Source organism: Arachis ipaensis, chromosome B07 (genome assembly GCF_000816755.2).
Source record: "Arachis ipaensis cultivar K30076 chromosome B07, Araip1.1, whole genome shotgun sequence".
Classification (NCBI taxonomy): Eukaryota; Viridiplantae; Streptophyta; class Magnoliopsida; order Fabales; family Fabaceae; genus Arachis; species Arachis ipaensis.
This window is the reverse complement of record NC_029791.2, coordinates 8381000-8388189: the sequence shown is the minus strand read 5'-3', so window position 1 is coordinate 8388189 and position 7190 is coordinate 8381000. Positions and strand designations below refer to the sequence as shown.

General features: G+C 33.0%; 1 long non-coding RNA gene across 1 annotated transcript; it reads right to left on the bottom strand.

Moving 5' to 3' along the window:
* Positions 4172–7190, bottom strand: LOC110264839. The gene is made up of 3 exons (XR_002351096.1): positions 7073–7190; positions 5162–5247; positions 4172–4431 (listed from the first exon to the last, which is right to left on the bottom strand). It is a non-coding gene; the product is annotated as an uncharacterized LOC110264839 (long non-coding RNA).

The window sequence follows — 7190 nt, the reverse complement described above, 5'->3', positions numbered from 1 at the left end:
ATGATTTTTGGATAGGAGAAGGCCTTTCAAAACCCTTCTCATATATTCCCATGAGCAACTATCGCTTCAAAAAATAATCCTCAAATTCATTTCTTTTAGTTGCTGTCACATCAGGCGAAATAAAATTAAAGCAGATTCAATACCAACACTAGAACATATAACATAGAAATTACCTGCAAATTTTATAACCACAGAACCTTAAGTGGCTTACCCATAAATGGGTATCATTAATTATGCCTTTCAAGTGGATATTAGAAACGTGTAAATATGAAAAAACTAAATCACACTGCAACAGAAAATCTAGCCCTTAAATTTTGTAAATGCCAATGATTCTACTGGTTAATTAAGATCAGTTTATCTCAATTTCTCAGCAATTTAAATAAATTAGTTAAAGCAGTTTGTATAGTGAAAACAGTGAACTGAATGCCTAATAGAGAGTAGGAATTATGATATTAAAAATGACATCGGTAAATAAAAAAAGAAGCTAGTTAAATTCTATGACCAAAACTTCAAAAAAACATTTCATTATAAATGCACTGATATTATTTTCAATTTAATCCACCCCCTCTTAGTGAAGATCAAGACTGATGTTGATCCTAGAAACTTTTTCAGGAATGAACAAAGCATCCCCACCAATCCAAGTAAGCACCTTAGGCAAACTATTTTAGTGTATCCACTGTCACATTAATACTTTTTTTTTTTAAAGAAAACTTTGATAATTTGATATTTGATCATCTATTAGCCCCAAGTATATATAGGTTGTAGGACTCATGTTTGAACGTATTGTCTTGCAGGTGGTGGTACATCATTTAACCGCAGCCTAGGTAGAAAACTCATAGTAAAGGGGATAGGGTTACTCATCCTAGAACTCTTTATTATAAGATTATTGTACTTTGTTTAATAAGCATACATGGCCAATTTGCCCTTTGAATAATTGATCTAGCTTTATTGTAAATAGATAATGTAGATTGAAAATTCTATTTAATAAATTTATTATTTTTATTATTTAATTTCAATTTTCTTTTATAAATTTATAAAATTAGAAAAGACTGAATGAGAATAAAAAATAAAAATACAAACCAAATTTACCCTTAATTTTCTCAAAATGATTGTTTATTTGCTAAAAATCTATGATTAAATTTTTTATATATTAATAAGGTTGTGTACAAGTTTATAATTAAAAGAGTACATATGTCCACTATAAAAGAATTGCAGCACATAATATGAAAATCAACACACAAAACAGGACAAATTAAAACAACAACCCTCCAACACTTAGCTATTAGCTGACACCAAAAGACACTATCAATATTAGCAGACGAATAATGACAATAATAACAACAAATGAATAATAATCTAAATGATCCAATTTTAGCATTAACAAATCAAAGCATTAAAGGTTGAATTTCAGCAACTGCAAATAATATCAATTTAAAATATCAAATATCGATGTTTAAGAGAGAAAGAAAAAAGAGGTTGAGTGAATTGGTTGTTGAAGTAAGGTATAGAGAGTGAGAGGTTACCATGTATTCGGCGCAGGGGTAACCGGCGGGGAGAGTGAGCTCATCGTAGAGAGTGGGCTGTGGTTCGGATTTGCCACCATCGTCAAAGCAGTTAACGGAATCTCCGAAAAGTGCAGCGACGGTTACGGAAATGGCTGCCAGTGCTGCCAACAACCTCCGCGCCATGCTAGAAATTCAACACATGCACATTATTCCATACCATTCATTTAAGAATCTCAACACATGCACACAAACATCGTTTCTGTCAAAACACATACCAAATTTTTTCACATTTGATGATAAATTTGAGTTATCAAAAAGATAAATACTAAAGGTAAATGCTCAAATTGGTAACTCAAAAAAAAATACTAGACATAAAATTAGTCCTTATCATAAATTCAAGCACTAAATTCATTTCCATATATATCACCAATTTGAGGGAAAAATGCAATCTTCCTAAGTTCGTCAGAACATAACATGTATCGTTTTGAGTATATATTCGAAAATTTTACTCCAAAAACAAGTTGATATAATCACAAAGCTCCATTTCCATTTTCAATTAACCCTAGCTTTTAAGAAATGTTTTGATTCGAGGGAAATAGGTGAAACTCACGGAAAGTAAAGGATTGAAAGAAAGAACAGAAGAGAGCTTTGGACGAGTAAGGATTCGATTGCAGACAGAGCTCCATGATTTGCTGACGCAAGCAGTGAAAGCGAACCAACGAGCCGGAGCCTCGCCAGAATCACTACAACAAATAAGGCTTTTCGCAACGGTCAAAAACCGTTGCCGTAGATTGAAAAACCGTTCCTTAAACTTTAGGCAACGCTTTGGCAACGGTTTTTGACATGTGGTATATGCGGCCGTTGCCAATGCTCAAAGGCAACGGTTTTTTACCTAAGGCAACGGTAACCAAAAAACCATTGCCAAAGTTACTGGTATAGGCAAGGGTTTTTAAAAAAAATTTTAAACAACGGTTTCAAACCGTTACTCGAGAAGCAACGGTTTTAAACCGTTCTTTTTCATGATACAACGGTTTAAAATCGTACCTGGATAGGCAACGATTTTAAACTGTGGTAGTTTTGTTATCCACAACAGCAACGGTTTTAAAGCATTATCGTTGGTGTCATTTTTTGATAACGGTTTTTGTACCGTTGCCATTTTATAGTTGTCTAAGACAACGGTTTAAAAGCGTTACTATTGATTTTTTGGCAACGGTTTTAAAACCATTGCCATTTTATAGTCATCTAACACAACGATTTTAAAGCGTTACCGTTGGTGTCATTTTTTGGCAACGGTTTTAACACCGTTGTCCTTTGTAACTTTTGACAACGATTTTTTGTAATATATAATTCTTTATTTACAATAGTAGTTTTCTCGTGAATGAAATTAATTTCATTTTTTTAATTATTTAAAGTCAATAAATAATCTAAACTATTTAAATAAAGTCACTAAAGAAAAATAATTGAACATTTTCCATCAAATTTGACTTATAAAAATTGTTGTAAGATCCACAATCACATTCAAAATACCACAATACTATCATGACAACCTCGAACTATATCATCTAATGTTGCAAAAAATATAACAAAGAAGAGTTGAAATAGCTAAGTAGCAAATAGATTTATTATCATGTCCACAAGTTCGATTTCCCCTTCAACATAGTTTTCCTGTAAAAAAAGAAAAAAAAATCAAATATAAAACTACACATCTTTAATACTAATAATGTCTACTAAAAATGTTTGAGAGAGAGAGAGAGGAGAAACATATATATCATAACATTCTTCTATTTAGATACACAAAACAATTAAATCAACATCAACATAATCAACCATTATTTAAGATATGATAACATATAGAAACTTTAACAATAAATAATACCTCCTCATGCGCATGATTGTTCGGATTGCCTAAAGTGCTTCCTAGTTGAGCAGCTAACATCTCAAGGTCCACTCCTGAACTTTTTTGTTGCAGCATCATCTTAACAAGTGATTTTAGTTCATCTACTTCTTTTTGCATCACATCAACTTTACCCTCTAATGATGCTTTCTCAGCTGCATGTTGCTACTTAAGGGTGGCAATTTCTTCATTTTTCTTCAACAAAGTTGGTGTGGTAACTCTTCCGTGATATCGCACTCTCCCTGCCTTCTCTTTCCCAAATATGGATTGGAAAGCTCTAATTGCTGATTATTTAGACTTTTTATTCTCAGCTTGCAGATGTGCCTATATTAATGTGAAAAAATAATAATTAAAAAAAGAGTAACTACACACTTGGACTCATATGAACTCACTAAAATCAACCCATATGAACTCACTAAAATCAAATCAGCACTAATAAAACAGCTCATAATAAGGCCATCATCATCATTGCTCAATCAAAACAAGGCATGAAATCAGCCATTAACAAGGATAAAGCGGCACTATACAATTTGAAACAGTAATGCAACAACCATCATTTGTTAATTAAAATGGCTCAGAAAACCATTCATAAAAGGCATCAGCAGCAACCAAAAAGTTCAACCTAAATTCACTACTATTCAGATAAAACTTCCTAACCACTTATAATCCACTAAGCATGCGTAACTAAACTGACTAATTTACAAAAACTGAACAAACTAATTAAACTAAGAAAATGTAAATAGGAAAAAAAATTGAGAACCTGCCAAAAGTTTACCTTTCAAAGTATTATCTATGTTCTCAGCCTCAGTTGGATTAATATAATCCTTGTCCTGCTCCTCTATAATATCTCCTTCATTCTCATCCAATTGCTCTTCACCATCAGGTTCATTGTTAAGTTTAAGAAAAGTATCAATCGGCATTGAAGCAAATTGACGTGTTTTTCCCTTCTTAGTTGGCCTTTCTTGCAAGCTGCCACACTCTTCAACATCATCTTCAATTGTGGTCTCTTTTCTCTTCAAATCTTGACTCATTCTAGAATCTACTTCTCTAGTATTCTTGTGAGCCACAGCAGTAGATTTAGAAGGAAGTTCTTTTTCTTGTCTACATGTTGATCCTTGTGAGTGAGTCATACTTGCTTCCATCTGTACTTTACTTTTCTTCAAATTCTGCCCTTTTTCTTTTGCAACTTTTGGTTTTTCTACAAAATTCTGCTTATCATTTGCTTGGACACCATTTTTTCTTAACTTCTGCTCCCTTTCCCTATCACTAAGGATTTTTATCCTCTTAAGTAGTGGTGGTGGTTGATGTTGCTGTTGACCAGAAGACATCTTTTCTTGCTTAACTTCCATATTTTTGAAGAACTTTGCACACAATTCAACACTTGACTTTGAATATATCTCATGTTCAATAATTTTTTTGAACATTTTCTGAAAAAGGAAATAAGATAACAAGATTAGTATACATAAAAAAATCGGGTAACATAATAGTTAAAAACCAAATCACATATTAAAAGAACCAAGAATCTATAAGAAATGCACCTGTTCATAAACAATTACACCAAAAATAAAAGTAAAAAAATTATTCTATATTGAGAAGAGAAATCTCTTTAAAGATCAGAATCATTATATTCTATGTTCATGAGACTAACAATTTGTATCTAACAAATTATGCTAAGAAGCTTCAGCAATCAATTAATCACTAAATATTCTTAACAATTAAATGTTCAAACAAATTTAAAAAGATAATATATTAAATGATTCACCTGTAGTGTAACTCAATGTCTAAGGTAGTCGCAGCTACAGAGAGACCCACTATTTGATTCCCTTTTTCTGGTTTTAAAGAGACAAACTATAACAGCAACAAAGAATAAAAATATAAGTAATTCATAACCAGATTTTTTAACAAAAAATTCACTTTTAAAACCAGTTTTTAAAAATCTTATTTTTCAAAAGTGATATATAACTAAAAAATCAAACAGTACCCAACTAGCCAAAATTGGGTTAATAAATTAAAACAAAAAACCATAGCTAAGCCGCTAAGCATATCTCTATAATTTAATAGCACAATGAATCAAAGACGAAAAAGAAAATACTTCAACTGCATTGCATGCATATAGCAGATGGTGGCACAGCAGAGGTGTCATTACCCATAGATTTTATATGCAAACTGATGAGCGGATAATTTATACGCTTTTTGGCATTATTTTTAGTATCTTTTTAGTATATTTTAATTAGTTTTTATTATATTTTTATTAGTTTTTAAATAAAAATTACATTTCTGGATTTTACTATGAGTTTGTGTATTTTTCTGTGATTTCAGGTATTTTCTGGTTGAAATTGAGGGATCTGAGCAAAAATCTGATTCAGAGGCTGAAAAAGGACTGCAGATGCTGTTGGATTCTGACCTCCATGCACTCAAAGTAGATTTTCTGGAGCTACAGAAGCCCACTTGGCGCGCTCTCAATTGCGTTGGAAAGTAGACATCTTGGGCTTTCCAGCAATATATAATAGTCCATACTTTGCCTAAGATTTGATGGCCCAAACTGGCGTTCCAAGTCAGCATAGAAATTCTGGCGTCAAAACGCCAGAACTGGCATAAAAGCTGGAGTTAAACGCCCAAACTAGCACAAAAGCTGGCGTTTAACTCCAAGAAAAGTCTCTACATGTGAAAGCTTCAATGCTCAGTCCAAGCACACACCAAGTGGGCCCGAAAGAAGATTTCTGCATTAATTACTTATTTCTGTAACCCTAGGCTACCAGTTCTCTATAAATAGGACCTTTTGCTATTGTATTTGCATCGATCTTTGATTAGTCTTATGCTATCTTAGACCTTTATGGGGGCTAGCCATTCGGCCATGCCTGGACCTTTTGTTCTTATGTATTCTCAACGGTGGAGTTTCTACACACCATAGATTAAGGTGTGGAGCTCTGCTATTCCTCATGAATTATTGCAAAGTACTATTGTTTTTCTATTCAACTCAAGTCTATTTCTTCTCCAAGATATTCATTCGCACCCAAGAACATGATGAATGTGATGAATCACAGTATGTGTTAAAAATTGCAACTGCCCAACATTATATAAATTTGCTTGTATTGCTACCCGAACAGGGTCACAACGACACACTGGTTGGCAATAGAGTTACCTCAGTTATCCCAAAAGAAAATTTATGTACTAAAAAATGGATAAGCAGTTAAGCACAATAGAAAGAAGGAAACTATTACTAACAGTTTAGATTTGTTTTCAATAACTAATTAGAGTAATCAACCACTTAACTGTATTCATGGAATTGATTCAGTTGACTCTAATAAAATTTTCTCACTATTGAGTTCGTTAAAAATTCTGCTTCTTGTATGTAAGAGTAGAAAAACCTGTTAGAACCAACTGAACCAATCTCATGAATACGATTAAGCTGTTGAATACTTCAATTAATTAAAAACAAATTTAAAGTCACATCCTCCTGTACACAGAAACTCAGAACAACATTCAAACCAGAACAGAAACTCAGTCAACATTCAACACCTTTCTTGCTCATGTTCACAAACATCACCACTTTCAGAGAATACCCAACAACCAATCAAGCCCTAACTAAGCAACAGAAAATACCACAGAAAATACCCAACAGCCAATCAAGCCCTAACTAAGCAACAAAAAATCAAAGAAGAAGAACACTTACCACAGATGACAATCCACAAACGGCCGATGCAGTGAAGCAGCAGCAGCAAAGCAGAAGCAGCGAAGCACAACCCAGTGAAGCAGAAGTAGCAAAGCAGAACAAGGGAGAAGCAGTGAAG